This window comes from Lepisosteus platostomus, chromosome 24, assembly GCF_059453375.1.
Source record: "Lepisosteus platostomus isolate fLepPlt1 chromosome 24, fLepPlt1.hap1, whole genome shotgun sequence".
NCBI classification, from domain to species: Eukaryota; Metazoa; Chordata; class Actinopteri; order Semionotiformes; family Lepisosteidae; genus Lepisosteus; species Lepisosteus platostomus.
Genome location: NC_142634.1, coordinates 341,891 through 366,880, shown reverse-complemented (window position 1 = coordinate 366,880; position 24,990 = coordinate 341,891). Strand labels below are relative to the sequence as shown.

The 24,990-nt window shown below is 39.3% G+C and overlaps 2 pseudogenes; both read right to left on the bottom strand.

The window, feature by feature from the left end:
- Positions 1–13,432: 13,432 nt before the first annotated feature.
- LOC148641315 (uncharacterized) lies at positions 13,433–14,959 on the bottom strand (annotated as a pseudogene).
- Positions 14,662–16,944, bottom strand: LOC148641314 (uncharacterized; annotated as a pseudogene).
- Between the last annotated feature and the right edge of the window lie 8,046 nt (positions 16,945–24,990).

Sequence of the window (24,990 nt, the reverse complement as noted above, 5' to 3'; positions counted from 1 at the left end):
CTGGAGGAACTACAGCTCGTTCTTTGGCATCAGAATTCCATGTGGGTTACTCCGCTCTACCAGTCCCTGATTGGTTGATCAAGGTGAGATATGAGTCACTTACTCCTGACACTTAGGAATGCAGTCCAGATTAGCTAACTGCATCCCCATTTGGGATGCTGTCCCTTTTCAAAAGAAAACATCTTTAAATTAGCCTGCATTAATAATTTTTCTGTGGCTGCACCACAGAGATGAACAGAGAGATGGGGCCTCATTTGGGAAAGCACAGCAACACTTAATTCTGTCTTATTAATAAGCATTGCCTCTACACAGGGTACAAAAGAACACAGAGGTTGATACAATACGTCTGAGCAAGGTAATGGCTAAATAAAAGATAACACAAATAAACGAAAGTCCAAGGAGACAAACACAAACCAACAAACCAACAAAGCCAAAGCTATACGAAACACACACACACACACGAAGCGAAACGAAGCCGAATTAAAACCAAAAGCGAAACGAAACCAAAGCTACGCAGGACCTAAGTCAAACAATAGGCCCCTTCCTTCTGAAAACCTAAAAATTATATACTGAATAAACTGCAATCTGATTGGCCGAGAAGCTAATTGATGATGACGTAATACAGAAACAATGGTGTAATGATGGGCCAATGGGGGAGGAAGAACAATCAAGGTCAGGAAGTGGAGAACATAGCGACAAAGCACACATGGACCACACACTGGGACGTAAACACATCCATTTGGCCAGTATTCAAAAATATTGGCCCTGCAACTGGGGATAATGGACATTAAATGAAAGATCTGAGTCTATACTTTCATGTGCATTTAGTTTTAAGCTTGTAGTATGCATCAGGTCTCCAAGGTGAACAGCCTCTGGCAAACTGCTCTCAGGAGGTAGGTATTTAAAACTGGGCAGAGACTCACAAAGAACATATTTTAACTTATTAGCACAGAATTCACCCATCTGAGATTCTGCCACCCTAAAAATAAACCCTAAAAACATTTTTTTAGATAGACAACGTTTCCAGATTCCTGTTTTTTATGTATCCGTCTAAAGCATCCTTGATGTTTGTGATGAACATTCCCAAAACGCGTACTTTTTTTACCAACTGAGGATGAGTGGACAAAACCATTGCTAATTGGTCTCACAAAACCATTGCTAATTACATAAAAAACATCAACCGGTTCCTGTGCTACATCCTGAATGCCACCAACCTAAAAAAGGAGGATCCCAGCCTGGCTAACGTCATCATCATCTTCCAGAGCATCCTAAAGGACAGTCAGCAAAAAGGCAGCTAGGATGTCTCACAGGAAGTCATCAGGAAGAGGTATTTTCCATTTGGAACTCTAATTCCTGTTGGTTTCCGGTTCCAGTACATGATGGGAATTGACGTTAATGGTACTACTCCTTCTGCCACAGATAAAGCCAGCTGCAGAGTCCTTGGCCGAGCGCCAGTGACTGTTGGACGGTGCTGAGGGCTACAAAGAGAGATGTGGAGTGGATACTGGAGAAGACGCACACCTCTGAAGACATCACCATGCCTGAGCAGCTTTTTGTGCTGTATTACCTGCAGGCTATTCTCCAGCTGAAGCACCTGCAGCACCTAGGGGTGATAAAGAATATGACAGTAAGAATGACAGTCGTGCATATTTCAGTTGTTTGGTCAAATTCTAACAATGACACTATTATCTGACATTTATAAAGAGAAAGAATAACAATGATAGTCAGGGCTCATCGCTGTCATTTAGGTGGGCTCCCGTTACTTAGGGCCTTAACAGGGAGACTGGACTGGAGGGAGGGGTGAAGGAGAAGATTCTCTCAGCTCTGTTTTCAGTCAGGCAGAATGAATGCACTTGAGAGTGGAAGTGTGAGAGTGGAATTTCATCTCCACCCCAACTTATTTTCAGTAACTCCATATGGAACAAGAGTTAGTGAATGGCAAACATCAGGTTCAAACAGTCTCAGCAGCACTAAATCGTAATAATTCTTAATGACACCTCCTCATGTAATATATAAGCCCCTTCTCTCCTTCACATTCATCTTTTGGACCTCTCTTCCACACCATCCCCTACTTGTGAGTCCTCATTGGGAAGAGAAAACACCACTTTCAGTTCTTTTCAGCTAACGTGTTACAGAGATTATTGTGATCTAATATTCGCTATTACATCAGATCAACACCACAATCCAGTGTGGCAGCTGTAGGATCTGGAAATCCGAAGATGGATGATGCCACAGCCTTCCAGGAGCTGACACGGGAGTTTCAAGTGTTGTTAGACGGGCAGCTTTCCAGAAAGAAAGACCGCTTAAGACTGACTGGAAGTCATGACCGACACTGTTACGCCAGGTGGAGATCAGATCATAGGAAGATGAGACTGCAGAACATTATTGGTAAGTTAACATATCAATTATTTTCACTGAGAAACAGACAAAGCAAATTTGGAATCAATTCTGAGGGTATCTGTTCTGGTTTTCATTCCAGACCATTACGCTAGACGGTTACCAACAGAAGGCCAGGTGACCTGCTATTTTCAAAAGATGGGCTGGACTGCAAATACACCAACAGCATCTGAAGTGCTTCAGAAGTGGAAGCCCAACAAAGATGCACAACCAAATGAAAGGCAAATTAAAAAGATGGAAAGCATCAAACCTGGAGAGGCCTGACTATCACTGACGATCCAGCGAAGGGGAAGAAGGTCGTGACTTCCAGGTGTATCCAGAAGGGAGAGGTGGTGTGTGATTACCATGGTCAGATCATCACAAAGATAGCTACAGAAGCCCTAATGGCATAGATGGCAGAGGCAGAGATGAGATGTCTGTTCTTTTTTGATGGACCTGCACAAAAAATGTGCATTGATGCTTGTGAAGAACACTGCACCTGCCACCAGGATAAGGAGACAATCGGAAACCGGATAAATTCCTCTAAAAAAAAAAACAACATCAGGGCTGTTAGAGAGTCGTTCATAATCAACGGACAACCCGTCATGACAATTCTGTTTATAGCGAAGAGGGACATTGCTGAGGGAGAAGAGCTCCTCTTTGGTTACAGAGTTTCGAGGAAATCATTTCAACGTGAAGGATGGGCTCTGGAGTGGTTGGATAACTGACCAGTTCCAGAAATTACTTTGAACATACAGTATATGTTGAACATATGAACATATTTTCTTTTAACTCTTAAAGATAGTGTCTTCTTGTGACATGAAAATCCATCTCAGTATTGTTTGTGTCATTGTTTTCAAGATGACATGTCTTGTTCTCCAACAGCTAGGACACCAGGAGGGGATAAGAGTAGAAAAGGAGATAAATGAAGCTCAGAAGAGCATAGAGGCTGATTAGCCACCCCACTCAAATATTCCCAAGACAAAACACTGTGAGACATCTGCCCAGCTCTTATTCTTATTGAAAGTTTTGGAATTAAGAGGTCTAATTGTCACCACTTTTGAAAAACTGTTGACTTTATCTTAATGTTTTAAAAGAGCTATCACTCCACTTAAAACATAGTTTTCAAATTAGTTCATGGTCAGTGGAGCAATGCAAAGGATCTTTTTCAGTGTAAGACATTTGCTTTTAAATTGAACAAACCCTAAAATCTTTTTTAGATGATGTATTAAAGTAATTGTTGATTTATGAATTTAATATTTACAGACAAAGGCAATATTCATTGTCAGAAGATTGATGATGGCCCAGCATTCCCAGAACGGACACTGGAGTTTTCAGCAGCATTAGACGGGCAACCGCTTGGGAAGAGACATCAACTGAGACTGACTGGACTTCATGAAAGACATCAAGAACAGAGCCTACAGAATGAGTCTAGATAACAATTCCTTAAGCCATTTAGTGAAAGTTTCTAAAAAAAGGCTAAGGACTACAGCAATTGTTTTTGGACTACAGAGATATTTCAAAACGTCTTTAAGAAGTTAGACATTTGATAAAAAGACATTTTAAGTATCTTATCTTTACAAGAATATTTTAGAACTTTAATTGCAGTTCAAAAGATGCCATAGACCTTATCTACAATGACTGCATTTTATGTTCATTTTAGCCATAAACTGTTGAAAATAGTTTAATTGAAAAAAAAAATTAATTCAGAACACACAGTCGATTTTGTAATTGTGAGGCAATTATCAACTATAGTGGCTCTTATGTATGTCTGAGCTGTGATTTATGATCAATAGAGACCTGTCACTTACACAAAGGACATTTTTCACTCTAACAGGTGTCACTTCCCAGCAGAGTCTGTCACATTCTTGAAGGATTTACTGCATTGGAGCAGATAAGCAGCCTCAGTCCACTGCAGCTTTTAAATGTGACAGGTTTCTCATAGTGTAAAAGCAATAGAAAAGTGCAACAAATGGAGTTCTTGAAGTTGTTCTTTCATTGTGTCTTCAACAAAATCATATTAATGTGCTTCTGCTGTTTTGTAAAGTCCGCCTGCAACTCATCTCCAGCCATGTTGCACTGATTGCACTTCATGAAAGACACCGTTTGTATTCACCCAGAACAGAACGCACAAGATGATATGGGCCCTAACCCTCTATAAACCCTAGAGTTTTTTTTCTCCTTACTGAAGAAAGATGTGAAGACGGGGGTTTGAATTTAATCCTTTCTGTAGGGGGTTTAGACTTCTAAGTCACAAGCTGTGGTTTATGGCAGGAAAGGGGGTTAACTGATAAGGATTGCAGATGCAAGCTAGGAACCCCCCTGGGTGTAATGTTAAACTGACCATTTGCCCAGAACATCGTAAACTGGCCAAATACCACGAACCCCCCTCTTTACCATCAGACCGAGTGACGTCAGAAACGGAGAAGAAAACTGTATATAACCCAAAAGTTTGTAACAGTACGGGGAACAATACTTCGGTTTTGTTGTTTCTTGCGAGAAACAAGACTTCGGCTTTATTGTTCCTTGCATGCAATAAACTCATCTGTTTTACTTCATCTCGGGATCAAGAACCTTATTTCTTCTGTTACAACAAATTTGGCGTAGTCGGCGGATGCTCCAGAAGGCGCAGAACTTCCCATCGGCAGGAGAGACGGTCAGCGCGCACATAACTAAGAGGTAAGGACTCCTCTTTTATTTAAAAGTCCCGACTCTCTCTGACCGATTGGGAAATCTCTGCTCCCTGCGAGAATCGCCCGAGATGACGGAGTAAACGTGAGTTTCTGAATTCCTCTGGCCCGGGGAAGGCACCGGTGTATGTAATGGGTTGGTTGCTGTAAGCCCAGAATTTGGTCTGGCAGGGGTTCTGCGGTATTGTGTACAGGCGTTCGAAGCTGGTGTATGCCTTAATTGCGCGTGGAGTTTTGAACGGGTTTTGGACCCTTACCGTGAAGTTCAGGACTGGTGTGGGTCTTAATTGCACCCGGAGTTCTGAAGGTCAGAACTGGTTTGGGTCTTAATTGCACCCGGAGTTCTGAGGCTCAGAATCAGTGTGGGCCTTAATTGCGCCCGGGGTTCTAGAGCAAGTGGTGCATTAAATGCACGTAGTTCAGGACTGGTGTGGGTCTTAATTGCACCCGGAGTTCTGAAGGTCAGAACTTGTGTGGGTCTTAATTGCACCCGGAGTTCTGTGGCTCGGGATCGGTGTGGGCCTTAATTGCGCCCGGGGTTCTGGAGCTGAGTGGTGCATTAAATGCACGTATAATCCAGGATTGGTGTGGGCTTTGATTACGCCCGGGGTCCTGAGATTAGCTACGCCTTGATCGTGCACAGATTGGAGTGGCGTGGTTTCTGGCGTGGCATGGTTTTTTTTTGTTTTAAAGGAAACAGGAGTGGAGGAGATATATGTATGTATGTTTTTGGTGTTTTCCTTGTTTGTGAAATACATATATACACGCGCGACACTGGCATGGGCGCACCTCATAGTGGGGAGCGGGGCATTAAGTGGCAGGATCTGCGGGACGTTGAAACCCGAGAATCGCCCTGATTGAGCTCAGTGCGTAAATCCACCCCGGGGCAAAAGCAGCGATGCTGGCGTTCTGGGGATGGTGAATTACTGATCAAGAAAGGGGGTTGTCGAGGTCTCGTTTCTTACCTGTGAACAGTGCGGTGTAAGTCCTCTCTAAAGTCTCGGAGAGGCATTTAGATCTGGAGGTAACAGACGCCCTTAGCTGAATGAGTGCAGGAATGCACAGGTTTTTCCAAGTGAAAACATCCCCCTACTGAATGAGCTGTTACCTCACACACGACAAAAGTAAATCTTAAAGAGACCGAACAGGTGCGCTAACTGATGGTTTGAGAAAGTGGTGGAAGGGTCCGTTTAAATATCGGAAAAGTGTAAGTTGACGGAAAAGAAGGAGAAAAATATGGAAAAAGCTGAGTTTGTCAGAGGGAATTTGGGGCGAAGACGCCTGTAAAGAAAGCATATATGAGTATTGATTGGCAAAAGCACAAGCATGTAGCTCCCACCCTGGTGCACGGCCGGCACCAGTAGTGGCAGATACATGACGAAAAAGAAAGAAATTGGGATGTGACTTAAAAGTGTGTTTACGGGGAAAATAAAAACCCGGAAGAAAATATACTTTACTCGCTACGAAAGAGTATAGAAAAAAAAGCTAAAAGAGGCAGTACAGGAGAATGAGAAACTAAAGAAGGAATTAACTCCTGGTCACGCTGCACTGGTTAATGTGCTGCAGCCAGCGACTAAGTTATATCCTGCTCTCCCACAGGGGAACAAACAGGCAGGAAACGAAAATAATTGGGATCAATTCCCTCAGTGGCCATATGGAGAAGGGGGGTCTGATTGGGATAACACTTGGTATGAGTGTGATAAAGACGGATCAGGGTCTCCCCTGTTAGAGGGAGGGCGCCCGCAGATCTGTACTCTCACTCGAAGTGGGAAAGGACTTGATGTAGCAGGGGCTGGCGCCATTGATGACAGTGCCACTCTAACACTGTCTCGCACCCCGTCGAGGGGGTCTGCAATCGCACCTACCTTCCCTGATTCCCCCATACGATCATATTCAAATCCGTAAGATATTGACCGGTGGGCTAAAGTACCGCACCCGAAATTAGAAATGCAGCGAACCTGGAGTGCACTTCAGGAATTAAAAGGATTCATGTAGAAGTAAAACAAGAATACAGCACATTGTATTACGAAGAGAAAAATATATTCTTGATGTGTATGTGTGTTTTATGAATTTGTGTGCCGGCATGTATGTGTGTAACTGTGAGTTTTGGTATACTAAATGACGGTGTGAGTGTGTTTAGCCAGCGGGACTGGCTAGAGACGTAACTACAGAGACTTGACGAAAATCAACTTAAGGAGATTGGAAAATATAAGAGCGTCTGAAACGTATAAGTACAGTACAGGTGGACGTAAAAGTAGTTAAACAGTTTTTGTATTATTATAAATTATTATAAATTGTAATTTATACAATTAGTTGCAATAGTGGAAACAATTTGGTTTTATTCGAATGTCTAGAAACCAGACATGCTGAAACGCTGTAGGTTTAGAATCGAGACTGGGGAGAATAACGTCTTGTGAGAAAATCTGTTTACCTAACGATTAGATCCTGTAAATCCCTTGTAGCCTCCCTAAGTCTGTCCCAGTCCAGTGGATAAAAATGTACTGTTAATGGAGTGTTGGTTTCTCTGTTAGGGGATACTGGAGCACTACTGTCCTGCTTGTTTCACTCCTCTGTTCAACAGTGTACTATAGAGCAATGTATATGGGAAGATGGCAGGAGGCCACAGGAGTATTGGGACAGCAAGTTTTACTTGCCGAGTACCAGATTTTAATGGGTGGTTTTATTCCAGATCTATTGGGTTGGAATATTATGCATTACAAAGAATGACTATGCAGAACAGGGTATCACGTGGCTTCAACTGGCTGTGATCACTCAGTATGTTGATGGTATTCTGAGTGCTTCCCCTGACAAGGAAACCCACAAGTCTGAGTTGCTTCAGCTTTAGAATGTCTAATAGAAGCAGTTATGATAAGGCCCTTTTGTGTCTAGCATTGTGAAATTTTAACAGGGCCTGGGTGCAATGTTTTTTTACAGGGTGAGCACAACTCTTAACAGATCTGCTTAAGGGGGGAGTGCAGTACAAGGACAAGATTGCCTTGGTTCCTGCAGCAAAAGCCGCCTGTAATAATTTGAAACAAGTTCTCTTACAGGTGCTGAGACTGGGGTTTCCTCAGATGGATCAACCATTCCTTTGTATTATTGCAAGTAGCTGACAGAGGCCACCCAAGGAGCCCGCGAGCAGGTCCTGGAGGCGTGGGGACCACCACCTGAAGGAGGGCACAACCTCATCCCAGGAGAGTGGGTGTGGATCAGGAAATTTCCTTCACAGGTTCTCCAGCCCTGGTGGGACGGACCCTACCAGATCCTGTTGACAACCGAGTCTGCGGTTCGAGTGGAAGGAAAAGATCGCTGGATCCACGCGCCACACTGCCGACGAGCCTCATCCCCATTTACAGACTCAGAATGAAATCATTTCTGTTTATAACAATAATTGTTGCTGTAGGACTATGTTCCGCAGGAATTAATGATCATCTCTCCCACAAAGGAGAACATGGAATTAATTCCTTTTTAGGCCTCTCCTATCTGACAGCTAAGAAAACCAACCAAAGTGCCTGCTGGGTGTGTGCCGCATTACCCAAATATGTACAGGGAGGACTTCCTATGGGAGCCATTCCTTGGCGTCGCGAGGAAGTCATAGGCATGATCATTTGGAGGGATTTTAATATGACAAACTATGGGGGGTTGCCATAACACGACTTTAACCTGCACAACATTACAATATCTACAGGAGCGAGGCTTAGAGCCCACGAGTTTCACAGGCTCTTACGCTCCTAAATATAACAGAAGCCATACACCACCATACCTGACTCTCAATAAGGAACGTGAGGGAAACATATGTTTTCAGCACACTAATGGTCTGCACTTGGTTGGATGGAGTCGTTGCAACCTTACCATCGCTGCAAATATATCCACCTCTACCTTCCAAATTCCAGGATGGGATCGGCACACCCCACAATTCGATATAAGCTTCTTATTTTCAGAGGCATGGGGAGCGCCAAACGGAACATCTTTCATTTGTGGAAAACGAGCCTACCCATGGTTGCCAGCCCAGTGGTCTGGCTCATGTTATTTAGGATATGTGGTTCCTCATATCCGTGTTCAAATCCACAGCCCCTTCGGACCTAACCACAGACCACAAAGAAAATTGGCTGATTGGGAATATTATTTAGGTATAATATTTCCACAAGCCGGCATGAACTTTCTGAGTCGAGAGTTAATTCAAATGGCCTCGACTTTAGAAGAATTAGCAAAGTCTACCTCATCTAGTCTGAAGGCTGTTAATGATGAGATGGTAGCCCTCAGAACAGTGGCCATGCAGAACCGAATAGCTTTAGATTATGTACTGGCGGCCCAAGGAGGAACTTGTGCAGTAATTGGCACTGAATGCTGCACATATATTCCTGATAATTCTGAGCACATTTCAGATCTGGCCCAACACATTTACAATGAGGGACAGAAATATCAGGACTATTATACTGAAAATTGGGGAATTGGATCTTGGGTAAAGTCTGTGTTTGGGGCCTGGGGCGAAACTTTTTTACAGTGTTTATTTGTAGGAATAGTATTGTTTATATGTATAATTGTAATCATCACGTGCACAAAAACATGTATCACATCTTGCCATAACCGTGGAACGTACAATGTCATGGCAATACATACCTGTTCACCAAGAAAGGAAAGATCTGCCCTGACATTGAATGTATAAAAATAGGCTACACTGACGTATGCCATATTTTATAAGGGGGGAATAAAGAAAGATGTGAAGACGGGGGTTTGAATTTAATCCTTTCTGTAGGGGGTTTAGACTTCTAAGTCACAAGCTGGGGTTTATGGCAGGAAAGGGGGTTAACTGATAAGGATTGCAGATGCAAGCTAGGAACCCCCCTGGGTGTAATGTTAAACTGACCATTTGCCCAGAACATCGTAAACTGGCCAAATACCACGAACCCTCCTCTTTACCATCAGACCGAGTGACGTCAGAAACGGAGAAGAAAACTGTATATAACCCAAAAGTTTGTAACAGTACGGGGAACAATACTTCGGTTTTGTTGTTTCTTGCGAGAAACAAGACTTCGGCTTTATTGTTCCTTGCATGCAATAAACTCATCTGTTTTACTTCATCTCGGGATCAAGAACCTTATTTCTTCTGTTACAACATTACTAAGGAGTTTTTGGTTTCTCTCCTCTGTTGTCTTCTGGTCTTTTCTATTCTGTATTCGCAACATATATGGTCACTTGCTTTCTTAAGTGCCTTGGGCAACCTTGTTGTAAAAGGTGCTATATAAAAAATAAATTGAATTGAATTGAAGATGAGTTGAGAGAACAATTCCTTAATCTTTTTAGTGAAGTTTTCTGAATAGGTTAAACACTAAATAACTTTTCTGCTATTTTATAACATAATTAAGAAGTTGGAAGTTTGATTAAAAACACATTTTCAGATGTTTATCTTTAAAATCATGTTTAAAAATGTAAGTTGTCTCTTAAACAAAGGTCATTTTTGTTCACTGGGACAAGTGTCTCCAGATAATCAGTTAAGCAACCTAAAACAATTGATGATTGTAAATATGACAAGATTGTCATATTGTAAAAGCTACAGTAAAGTGTAAAACATATAGATGTTGAATTCTTTTGTTTTTGTCTTCAACACAAATATATGCAGATCTTATCATTTATGTTAATATGAAGATCTTATCATTTATTTTACTTTTTAGTAGCAGCCGTCTGCCAGTCAAGATGCCAGGAGGTACATGATATGACCCACAAGTACTTAATGATGCAGAGAAGAGCATATGGGAAAAAGAAAATGACATTTATCTATTAACACACCCAGAAGTCAGAAGATGGGTGATGGGACAGCATTTTCAGACACTGGAAGTTAAATTGACATTTTAGAAGTGATTCTTTGTGTTTGGCTTCAACACAATAATATGCTCACATGATTAATTTTTACATAATGCCTGATATTCATTACAGTCCAGGGTTCCCAGGAGTACACATGCCACAGCCAAAATGTGACTAGCTAAAGTACAGCAGACCATAGAGGAAGAACATTTATGTTTCTGCTCTGAAAGGCACTGGATAAAGGTATGTCACATACTGCTGTTCAGCTGCTGATTTTGTGCAAAACATTGCATATGAAAGATCAGAGTGTCAGCATTCTATGCATTTCAGACATGAGTATTATATGTATAAGTATATAGTAAACATAGTTTTAATAACTGAAAAATTGTAATATCGCATAGTTTGCTTTGATTTCCTCCAGGGGCTCTGGTTTCTACCCATCAGTCCGAAGATATATTGGTGGGTGGTTAAATGGATTCTGGTCAAATTGGCCCTACTGTATGTGTAAGTATATCTATCTGTACTTGCGTCTGGCATCCTCAGAAGAGTGCTTTATGTTTTTGTTTCTTAATTTCTCTTGATTACTACAGTTTATTTGGAATAATACATTTGTGATTAATGTTAAGTGTTATTTTAATCAACGGAATGTCAATGAGTTAGTACTTATCCTTAAATAACATGCAGTAAAAATGGACATTTCAGACAGATTATCAGCCAAAGTTTTTGTAACTAAACTGAGATTCCTGTCTTAAACATGCTGCATATGTTTATGGCCGTCTTGAAAAGTGTTTCATCACAATCCAAACATATATTAAACAGATAACATACTCTATAAAGATTATTTATCTTTTGACTATTTTAAGTCCATACTTCACTTGACTTTGGAAATTATGCCATACATATGCCAAATTTTCTGATTTTTCTGGATTACAGGAAAGCACCACAGTCCATGTGATCTTGTTATCTGTGACCAGTGTCGGACCGCTCAGTCAGCACTACATCGTTTTGAAAATTCTTTGGAAACTGGATTCCCAAGATGAAGATTTAACATCATCAATGACATTACTAACATTAAAAAAGTCCTAAAACTAGAGGGGTCTACATCTTACTAACAATCGCCTGAGACAGGGAGGAGATGATATGGTCCATTCCCAATGGTGGCACAAGGGTGAAGTGGTGTGCAATGACCATGATGACATTCTGGCAGTGCTGGCTCAGTTCAAAATCACAAAGCTTTTGCTTTTTACCTGTCATCCCAAAAAGGACACCTTCGGAAGAAGAAGAAATCAATTGAGGAGAAAAAACAATATTGAAAAATAGGGGACACATTTTATAGGGAGTGTAAGGCTGATGCTGAGCTGAACCGTGGGGTAATGCATTTGGCATTTGTTGAAACAATCAGTTGCAGAGGGATCTTGAGAGAAGAGGTGAGTCCAATATCTAGGAAATTCCCTGCAGCACTGGAATCAATGAAGGCCGGAAGAGACCGTTGACATTCGCCCCTGGAAAGAGCTGCTGGAAGTAAGAGCCCGGAGGATATGGGGAGAAAGAGGGCACTGGCCATGGAGAGGAAGTGGGACTGGAGGTTGGATTGACGTTCTTGTAGTCTTAAATCAATTTCATTTCAGACTCGTGAAATTCAGGAAAAGTGTATTCAGTGACGTGTTTGCAGTGATTCTGTGTCTCCAGCTTCAACACAGTGAAATGGACCTTGAGTAGGAATAGGAGAATAGGGGCCTTTGCACTCTCTGGATAAGATAAACTACTTATAATTGTGGGATCTAGGTATAAGGGTGTTTTGTTTTTCTCAAATGCCACAGCAGATGTTACCACTTTTAATGTGTTGTCTTTAGATCTGATTTAACATTGAGTGTGAAATTGGATGAAACAAGGAACAAATGAAAGTAAATGTGCCAAAAGATGCAAACAGTGTAAACAATCTTTAATGGACTATAGATAATGTTCACACATAAAACCAACCCAACTTTGATTTGACAATAACATTATATGAAATGTTTGACAATAACATTACCTCACCTCTCTCATTTCCTTTCACCAAATGCAATGAAAATAGAGTACAAACAATATTCACTAAATGCAAGACATTTGAACTCATTGAATTTGAACTCATCTACAATCTTGATGTTTCATAAAAATGTCGGACAAAATCTACAAATAGCCAAACTAGTCAAACACAAATGAAAACAAATTAGGTTCTGCAAAGTTACCGTGACCCCAAGAAACATCTAACTGAAGAGTTAATGACAAAGATTAATTCTAAATCAAGTGCTGACCAAAGTGAGCACTTAGAATTAATCTTTGTCATGAACTGTCCAGTTGTTGTGCAAATAAACTCTGCTGCCATATTGTGACTAAATAACATACAACGCAAAAGTTGTAACATTATCAGACACTACATGGCAGCAGAGTTCATTGGCACAAAAGTGCTTGGTAGCTTAGAGAATGCACATGGCTCAAAAAAGAATGTGTTTATTAAACTGCATCACCATACTTTTTTGAAGGTGAAAAAACATCCATTAGTTTCTCACTCAATATATGAACAATGTCTAATTTGGGTAGGTTGACAGACTAAAATACTAAACTATGTCCATTACCCATATATTACTTTCCAAAATTTTGTTAATTTCACACCTGAAGTCAGGATAGCTATCATAATGAATAGACACTCTCAAATAAAAGCCATATGTATGTGCCATAAGTCTTCTTTCAAATCCTTGCATATCTGTGAAGTCAACAGTTACAATCTTGCCAAGAAAGAGATCTGAGCCTGTGCAGAACCTCAGGAACAGAGACTGTTTCCTTCCATCACACTCTCGCAGGTATGTTGTAATATGCTTTGATATTTCCTTTTCCCGTGCATTCATTGTGCAGGGAAACTTCAGTGACCGTATGATTTTCCTTGCCGTTGGCTGCAAGTTTTCATACACAGTTTCAATTTCCTGAAGGGCTTTGCTGAGGGGAGCGAGTACACTTTCCCACTGTTCGATAACATAAGCAGGCTCTTGAATAAGGGTTTTGTGAGCAGGTTCTTGCAGAATTTGTTCAATGTTGTGTGCATTTGGCACTTTTTTGGCAGCTGTAGTTGTCCAAGATTTCCAGTATTTCATCTTGGTCAGAACTGTTGAAGTCTCTGCGACAACATTCCAAGGTATAACGGTCAGATTCTGAGACATACTTTAGAAAATTGTCAACAAGATGACTCTTCACATATCCAAGAGCTGCCTGTTGCAAGATTACAGGAGCAAGCTTGATGGGCAAATACTTCTCTTTCTGCCAATCAAAAGAAATAATTTTACCTATACTCTGCCACTTTTTCTTGCCATAGTCATGTCGGAGAAATGGTATCTTCAAAGTGCTGCTTGTTGTACATTGTTCAAAGAATTCATGCCAGAAGTCAGAGAGGCAATCTCTGAGAACACCTTCATCATCATATCCATTCTCATATTGCCCATTTGGTAGTAAAAGCTTTACTTGAATTTCTGATTGAGTATATGAAAGGTGTTCATCAGTGAAATGTTCAATAAGCTCAGATAGTATCTGGCTGCGTTGGACAACAAGGATTTTTTTGTCTGGTTCCCTGAGTTCTTGTGCCAGAAGCAAAGTGTCTTCTAGATTTTGTTGTACCATCTCAGAGAGGTCTCCATTGAAAATTGTAATGATATGCTATCCTCAATATTTTCCCCAGTAAACATGGTAGAACTTTGTTGAGCTAAACTAGAATCCTCTGTGACATCTGCAGGATAAAATTGTGCCACGTCATCACTGCCTAAGTTCAAATCATTTCCAGTATTTCCAACATACTGTAGATGACATCTAATGTTTCTAATTCCAATGGTGGATCAATTTGTGAGTCTGTAGAGGGAAAATCCTGTGTGTTTTCCTGTGAATGACCTGCAGTGTTTGATTCTTGCTGTGTCTCCACACCACTACTGTCATGTTTCTTTTTGGTTGACAGATAGAACCTCATGATAGTTAACTTTGAGGCTTCATATTGAGCTCCCACTGTACTGTCCTGATCTAAGGAAACTCCTTGGTAATTTGTCAGATCCACCTCAAACTCAGAAATATTGCATTCTTTCCATCTGGGAAAAACAAACATATTGCCTCCGCTATGAGGTCTTTTTTTTCCCAGTCCTTTGAAACATTTAACTTTCGTGTTCCACCACCCTTTTTGGTTCTCACCTGGATAAAGCCTCCTTTTCCTTCATCATACAGCATCCAGCCCAACTCTGTGTGTTCACCTCTTGATGATGAGTGATGTTTTCTGGATGCTTACACTTTTTTCTTTTATTCAGTTTTGACTTCAGTCTATCAAAAAGCTTTGATTTCCTACTGTTGGGCTCTTTTCATGTCTGCTACAATATCCCATCACTGCCAGTCTGTCTCCATAAGACGGCAAATAATTCCTCGTCTGTTCATATGTCATTAACATCAGGACACTGGCATCAATCTAAAAATGAATAGTGTATTATCAACTTTCAGTTTCAAAATACCATACTTAAAGCATCATTTTATGTGGATCAATATGCTGATACTGGTTTAAGGAAAAAGTCAATTCGGGATTGTTGAGGTATGAAGTGAACATATCTACTATACATGAAAATATCAATATACTGTACAGTACTGTGCAGAAGTCAGAGACCACCCTTGCATTTATTTAATTTCCAGTTAACACAGCCATTCAGTGCAAATTATTTAGTTTTTGGTGTCAGAAAACAATGCAAGAAACATATATTTGACAGAAAAGTACACTGAATATAATATCAAATCTATCAGTATTTAATTTGTCCACTCTTTACTTTTGTGCACCCTTCAGGCACTCCAAGTCTTCCATGCTTCCAATCAAACAAGTTACAGCTGTGTCCTCCCAACATAAGTTGATCCCAAAACTGTCACTGACATTATATTAGAACACTTTCTATTAAAAGTGACACTAACATTCAAACAACTACCCAAACACACCATAGCTGCCTTGCACATGTCTTTGTCATGTGCATCTGAAATGGCTAGAGGCAATATTTCTGATAAGATTAGCTATAAAGAGAATTTGCTTGCATTAGGAATATATAAGTCAAAGGAAAATAGGTGAAAAACAAGAGTTTCCAAAACTGGAGTCAAAAATTACTACAATATATAGAGAAAATGGGACTCCTAACAATCGTGCAAGGCCTGGTAGACATCACCATAGAAGTTAACGTTTTTATCACTCTCGCATCAGATCTGAAAAAAATCCACAAGTGTTTTTGTTAATATTTCCATTGTAAGAAGACAACACAAAGCTATGGGTCTGAAGGGATGTGTAGCTGTCAAAAAGTCACTATTTGAAAAGGAAATAGACAAATAAGAAGAAAATTTGCCCTACAACACCAAAACTGGACACTTGAGATAAGTGAGGTTTTCTGGACGATGAGTCATTGAGTGGATTTGGATTTGGATCGGCAGAAGCAGAAAATACAACCAACTTCTAAGACTGAACTTTGGAGGTGTTTACAAGAAGCATGAAAAAATATCCTAGTGGATTTATTTGAAAAACTCAAAGTCTCCTGTAAATAATGGAAGCTGTAATAAAGGCAAAGGGTGGACACGCTAAACAATGAAAGATTTGACATGATATTTAGTTGTGGATGCTTTTGTGTAATTTTGTGTTAAATATATGTTTCCTGGAATAATTTCTGACATTGAAAAATAAATTAATTGCACTTAATGGCCGTTTTGACTGGAAATTAAGTAAACGAAAGGGTAGTCTCTGACTTTTAATAGTACTGAAAGTGCTGTTAATATCTACAGTAGGTCAGTGGGAGTAAGTTATAATAGACATTAACACATTCATTCTGTTAACTACTTTTTCTTCCTTTATTTTTTCGATAGTGGACTCTGGAATGTCCATCTCCCTGAGGAAATCGATAAGATCCTCCATCCTGCAATTGTGGCCTAGGAAGCACACATGGGACAGTGGTGCTGCCTACTGTCGACTCCAACGACATGCATAATAGTACATTTAGAAGTAGTCCAGGATAGGCAATGATGACCGACACTTGCCACAGATTTGCATGCATAGGGTGCACATACAGTAGGTCACACCCCAAGGGTATGTGAATGACAAATGTAGAGTAGGCTTTTTCAATTTAATCAGACTTGTCACATATAGTATGCATACACAGGCAACACCTCACTCAACTAATCACCGTCTATAGAACACCCAGATAGCCTGAACTCAAAGATACAGATTTGAAACAGTCTGAACTCTGCAGAAAGTTATATCTCCTGAAAGAGGGTTGTTCAATACTAACCTATTGACTAGTTTTAACTTACTCTACCTTGTAATCATCTTAAGAGCAGCTAACTTATCAAAAAGTTACAGAAAGCTGAATCAAACCACAGCTGTAAAAACATGTTCTGTACACCTAAAATTGATAGACAGATACTTTATTGATCCCGTGAGGGAAATTGCAGTGCAACAGCAGGTTAACACAGACAACACAGCCACAGTGTAATGAAAGACACAATAATAATAATACAATACATACAATACTTGGAGAAGGCATATGACCGTGTGCCCAGAGAGGTGGTGTATTGGTGCTTGAGGAAGAAAGGAGTACCAGAAAGCATGGTGAAGTTAGTTCAAGCAACCTATAGAGATACAACTACAAAGATGATAACACAACAGGGAGAGACAAAAGAGTTTGAAATCACAGTTGGAGTACACCAAGGATCAGCACTAAGTCCTTTCCTTTTCATAAACATTATTGACACACTGACAGAGGAGGTAAGAACAGAAGTGCCTTGGGAACTCATCTTTGCTGATGATGTGGCACTGATGGCAGACTCAGAAGTAGAACTACAGGAGAAAGTGTTCAAATGGCAGAGGAGTCTGGAAAAGGGTGGACTGAAAATGAATGCAGAAAAATCTGAAATAATGGTAATGGAGAGAAGAGGAGATACTATGACCAATGTTGAGGAGACAAATGGAGGAAAACTGAAACAAGTTGATGACTTTAAATACCTTGGATCAAAACTGGTAAAGGGAGGAGAAACACTGGAGGCAGTAAAACAAAGAGTGAAAGCTGGATGGAACAAGTGGAGAGAAATAACTGGAATAATCTGTGACAGGAAAATTCCCAGAAAGTTAAAGTGCAAAATGTACAAGACTGTGATTAGACCTGTATTACTATATGGAGCTGAATGCTTGGCAGTTGGAAAGAGGGAAGAGAACTTGATGAGAAGAACTGAAATGAGGATGTTGAGATGGATTCTGCAGATTTCAATGAAGGATAAGATCAGAAATGAAGAAATCCGTAGACGATGTAGGGTGGTGGATGTGGTTGAGAAGATGCGAGAAGCGAGGTTACGGTGGTATGGACATACCATGAGGAGGGACGTTGAGGAAGTAACAAAGAGGGTAATGGAATTTGAGGTGGAAGGTAACAGAGGAAGAGGCAGGCCTAGAAAGAGATGGATAGATTGTGTGAGAAAAGATATGGAGGTATGTGAAGTGAGTGAGGAAGATGTGCTCGACAGAGACAAATGGAGAAGAGCAACCAAAGCAGCTGACCCCAGGACAGTCTGGGACTAAGGCTGTGAAAAAGAAGAAGAAGAAGAAGACAATACATACAATACAATCAGTACAGTGAGAAGTGCACTAAGACGAGTTACTCACAGTCCAGAACACACAAAGAACAAACCAGAACAGAGCAGTACACAAAAAAGTCGTATTGCACAATATGACTATAAATATAAATGTATTGCACAGGTCCCTGGCATATATTGCACAAAAACGGTTGTAAACAGGAAAATACTGTTCAGTCCAGAAGCGGGTCACTGTCAATGACCTATATAACTAAGTTTTGGAATTGTTACTAACCACACTATAATGTCTTCATTATGATAACGGTTGTTTTGTGCATGTCACTTGGTAATTTACAGCCTTAGGAAGCCGAAAAGACCGGATGGAGGGTTTGTAAAAATTAGACCGTTGTGCCTATCAAAGTCCCAAGCTCCCATGGCAAGAAGTTTGCAACAGTTTAATGTAGCCTGATCATGGTTAGTAAACATAAACATGCTTGTGATCCTGGTATGTTTCTGAGAGATTCGCAATCACAGAATTGTATCTGAGCAATTAGACGGAGAGATACTGGGGTTTGGCCAAGTACATTATTGGAAGTATATTGAAAATAAATAAGCATATCAAATCTCTTAACGTACAAAGGGGGGGAGTAAACAAAAATAATAAAAGACGTTCCCTTTAATGTATGTCTGTATTGTTACGGGTTCATTAATTGTATTGAAGCAAATTTATGTTTTGATCGTGAATACGCAACCCCAGAATGGCTCCCGTAGAAGCTCATAGCACCATCCTCATATGGTCCAAAGCTAGCTATGTTCTGGCGCCAGAAGTGAAGTCAAAACTGTGAGATATTAAGTTGGAATTCTGAGTTACTAAGTCGAAGTTCTGAGTTACTAAGTCGCAATTCTGAGATACCATAGCGCATTTTTTTTACTCCTTGGCGGAAACGGGCTTCCATACAATTCTCAATTTTGTGATTTTATTTTTATAGATTTGAATTGTTCATTCAGCAGTGCTAGATTGTTTTTAAATTGAAGGCCACTACTATACATAACGTGAGTTTATTTTAAAAATTAAACGAAATGAAAGGAATGCATTTTTATGAGGAAAACAATGTTGATATTACCGTGATAATCTTTTTTATTAGTATCATAAGGATACTTTGTGGGCTTGAACTACAAAGACTTTTATGTTCTATGGTGCAATAATTTATTTAATAAACATAAGTGAAATAAAAACATTTTAAAATCATACTTTTAGTATATTTAGTCATTTATGCACAATGCAATGATAATGTGTGCAACATGCAGAGGTGTGACTCAATGGGCACAGTGCTCCATACTCCAGAGTGCTTTAGAGTTATAATAGAGTACATAATAGTACAAAGGTATCAGCGAAACCGCATTACAGCATAACCGTTTTGGCTTTTCCTTTAGAAATAAAATTCAATGCATTTCTATTCCTTTTACCTTATCGCAGCTTTGCCATTCTTAACATGGGAGGTCAATATCTCCACCTTGTGGTCATTGTTGGTAATGTCTTACTTTGAGGGCAGGTTTTGACTTCAATTCTCTATTAGGTGATTTTAATGTTATAGATTTGAATTCTGCATTCAGCAGTGCACGGTTTTTTCAGGTTCAATGGAACTGTCAAAGTAATGTAAGTTTCTTTAAAAAAATAAAATGAAATGAAAGGAATACATATTTATGAGGAAACCAATACTGACATTCCCATGATATTCTTCCTTAGTTCATGTATTGCATTAGAACACATTTTGAGCTTGAACTACAAAAATAAATTCTGTTCTGTGATACAAGAAAAATAAAAACAAAAGCATTTATTTTAATTAGTTTTGTTTTATAAACAACACTTAAGATCTGATTTCATTAACATAAGTGAAAAAAATTGCAAATGCAATGAACAACGTATTGCTTACATGCCTCTGAGAGGGAGCACTATCCTTTTTGACACATACCTATGCTTGCTACAAAAATTACTGAATTTTACTAGAGCTTACATTTTGCCTGCAGATCTGCAGTTGGACGTACAGGTGATTTAAGAAATGACAAATTCTGGATCATATCAAAGGAGCAGGAATAGTGTAATCAGTGAAGTGTTGGCAGTTGTCCTGTATCTCCAGCTTCAACAAAGTGATATATATATATATATGCTCCTTTGATTTATTGGTATAGACCCTGGGCAATTATCAGGATCAGGAATTAGCTCCAGATGAGACAGAAATTGTGTTGTGAAGTACAAAACCCACAGGTTCACAAGCCTAGCCCTACAGCACTGCATCTCCTTCAAAACCCAACATATACAGGTGTATAGCACCATTTCTATTTCATGTCAAGTGTGGGTATTTGACCCAGGTATTCATCACAGACAATGTCAACAGAATAGAGTTCCATACTCCAGAGTGCTTCAGAGTTCCATACTGCCTAAACATAAGCAGCTCTTGCTGCTTATCATACCACAAAGGTAAGAGCGAAACCGCACTAAAACATAAGTGTTTCGATTTTTCAGTTAGAAAAAAAAAACAGTATTTTAAAAATTTAATGCATTTCTATTCATTTGACCTTTTCTCGATTTTGCCTTTCCGAACATGTAAGGACAATATCTCCACCTAGTGGTCATTGTTAGTAATGTCTTATAATGTGGAAAATGTTTTCTCTTCTCTATTTGTCTCTATATTTCAATTCTCTATTTGGTGATTTTATTTTTATAGATTTGAATTGTGCATACCACGGTGCTAGATTTGTTTTTAATTGAAGGCCACTACAATACATAATAAAACAAAATGAAAGGAATGCATTTGTATGAGGAAAACAATGTTGATATTCCTGTGATTATCCTCCTAAGATCATGTATTGCAATATACGTATATATCACGGCGAAAATACGGCTATACGTATATATACGTCGCTGCGACGTATAATCAACGTTGAATTGCAACCGTAAAATCAACGACATTAATAAACGCATATATAACGTCGAAAAAACACATCTAACACAGTGCCTGGGCTTTTTACTGTATATAGTGCAACTAGGAGTATATGTCAATCTGCATAGTGTACGAAGTAAATTATTTTCGCAGTAATTCATTTATTTACTATATTTATTACAATATTTATTATATTTATTATACAGGTTCTGAGTTGTTAAGAAAAAAATAGTTGTAAAACCAACAGAAAGCACAGACTTCTATAACTAGTCCTACTTATATAACGATTTTAAGTATAAGGATAAACTACTGCAAGGAATCTGTCCACCTGAGCAAACAGGATCATAATGTTGACACTCAATAATGACACTAATATGTGCCATTCCTGGACGGATAGCCCTCCTGCACATCAAACAGTCCGAGTGACTATTAGTGTCAATTAGTGTTGTCTGACCATTGACAAAGTACAACTATTCTTTAGGGCGCAAGTTAAGTTAAGTAAATCCTTTTGCCCAAAACTGAAGGGGGAACACTCTTCTCTCCCCCTGTGACGCCAGGCGTGTCCCCATCCTATTCCATAATGTCATTATATATAATACCATAAAACAGTGACCGATCCTTACTAACTGCATGTATTAAAATTGCACATCAGCACATAGCAGGGGGCATATAGCCGCGATGTATTATCAATGTTAAATTTCAACCATAATATCGACAACATTAATAAACGCATACGTTGAGAAAATATCTAACCCAGCATATTTTCCGGTTATATACCACATAATATTCGTTGGTCACCATTTTGGCCACGTTTTTCAATCGTAGAAGAAATCCGCAGATATCTCAGCAATCCTCTTTTGACGACTGAGTATAAATAATAATAATAATAATAATAATAATAATAATAATAATAATAATAATAATACGTACAGATCTTACTTAATATTATTTTGATTAAAATAGTACGTTAATAAGCAAAAAATGGCACATAAAAATAGTGTGAAGGGGAAGATGACACAAAATCGTTTTTCTGTTTCTCTAATTATTCTTATTCTGTGTTGTACTTTCAAACTTTGGGTACTCTTTAATTTGAACAGACTTTATTGCTCAACTGCTATGATGCAAGCCAAATTTTATTTCAGCTTTGAGCTTATCCAAATGGATATACATTCACCATTTAGGGGTAAGTACAGTGGGGGAAGCATCTGTGCTCAAGCAAGCATAATGGTCACAGTTCAGCATGTAAAAGCTGTTAGCAGGCTGCATCGCAGTGATCATGTGGCCCTGCCCTCAATACTATGTGATTGATATATTTGATGTCATGTGTTGTTATGTGTCCCAGGTATTAATCACAGACAATGTCAACAGAACAGAGTTCCATACTCCAGTGTTCTTCAGAGTTCCATACTGCCTAAACATAAGCAGCTCTTGCTTAGTAGATTCATAGCAAAAAGGTAACTAATAAACCGCACTACAGCATAAATGTTTTGCTTTTTCATTTAGAAAACAAACAGTATATTTTTTCAATTGAAGGTCACTACTATACATAATGTGAGTTCATTTAAAAAATAAAACAAAATTAAAGGAATGCATTTTTATGAGGAAAACAATGTTGATATTCCAGTGATAATCTTCCTTAGATAATGTATTTTATCATTAGGACACTGTTCTATTTGTATAAGAAAAATAAAAACAAAAAAAAATATTGAAACTGAAAGTTTGTACCGGCACTTTGAACAAGACATCGATTCCATTGTTCCTTGTGTAGTGTGCTCTCACAAGGCACCAGTTCTGTAGGGTTTGGCATTTACTGGGACAATTATTCATTAACAGTCAATCACAAAATGATTCTTTTAATGGCTTTAGAATCTATCCTTGCGGTATAACTCAAACAACGCACACACAGGTACTAATACACGAGGATACATTTATTAATACAGAGAATATGCATGTAAACCTAATAGATCTTATCGTGAGGGTTATCAGAATACAAAAGATATATATTCATTCAGTTACGAAGAGTTACACATATCAAGAGGACATACGTTCGGTATATCATTCATTTAGACCATTTCGTAATTGAACTTGGTTACAACTTCTACATTAGATACTCAAAACAAGTACATAACTCTTAGGAATTAAATTGATATCAACTGGTTAGGATAACAATTGAATTCTCGAGCAGTAATGCAGTGAAGTTGAATACTCATCCAATCTCTGGGGATTCATATCTCCTGTGGGGACAAAGAAACAGTTGCAGGCTTGTTGCTGTCCAATCTGTGCTCCCTGGCTCGGTGCCAGGCTGTGCTGTGCGGCTTGCGACGGTGCGCTGCTGATGCTTTCTGAAGACCGACTTGGCTTTAACTAGCAAAGTAACTCTTCTTTAGAAGAGCCTTTAAAGGCACTATATGAAATAAAGTTTTTTATTATTATTATTAATCATACACACCTGAAGAAGGCTCCATGGCCGAAACGTTGTGTTTTCTTTCTTGTTTTTTTAGCATGGAATAAACATATTACTTGTTCCATTGAACCTGAAAAAAATCGTGCACTGCTGAATGCAGAATTCAAATCTATAACATTAAAATCACCTAATAGAGAATTGAAAAAAAAAACATACCCTCAAAGTAAGACATTACCAACAATGACCACAAGGTGGAGATATTGTCCACCCATGTTAAGAATGGCAAAGCTGCGATAAGGTAAAAGGAATAGAAATACATTGAATTTGAAAAAATACCGTTTTTATTTCTAAAGGAAAAAGCAAATCAATTATGCTGTAGTGCGGTTTTGCTGTTACCTTTGTACTATTATGTGCTCTATTATGCAAGAGCTGCTTATATTTTCGCAGTATGGAACTCTGAAGCAGTCTGGAGTATGGAGCACTATGCCCTTTGAGACCCACCTGTGCATGTTGCACAAATTATCATTGCTTGTGCATTAGGTACTAAATATACTAAAAGTATGATTTTAAAATGCTTTTATTTCACTTATGTTTATTAAATAAATTATTGCACGTTTTAAAAAAACAAATCTAATTAAAATAAATGCTTTTGTTTTTATTGATCTTGTAACATAGAACAGGAAAATCTTTGTAGTTTAAGCCCACAAAGTGTCCAAATTATGCAATACATGATCTAAGGAAGACTATCACAGGAATACCAACATTGTTTTGTTGGTAAGTTGCCAGTTCACAACTGGCAACCCACTGAAGCTAAGCAGGTGTGAGCCTGGTCAGTACCTGGATGGGAGACCTCCTGGGAAAAACTAAGGTTGCTGCTGGAAGAGGTGTTAGTGGGGCCAGCAGGGGGCGCTCACCCTGCGGTCCATGTGGGTCCTAATGCCCCAGTATAGTGATGGGGACACTATACTGTAAACAGGTGCTGTCCTTCAGATGAGACGTAAAACCGAGGTCCTGACTCTCTGTGGTCATTCAAAATCCCAGGGTGCTTCTCGAAAAGAGTAGGGGTGTAACCCCGGTGTCCTGGCCAAATTTCCAATTGGCCCTTATAATAGCCATCATGGCCTCCTAATAATCCCCCTCTATGAATTGGCTACATTACTCTGCTCTCCTCCCCACTAATATCTGATGT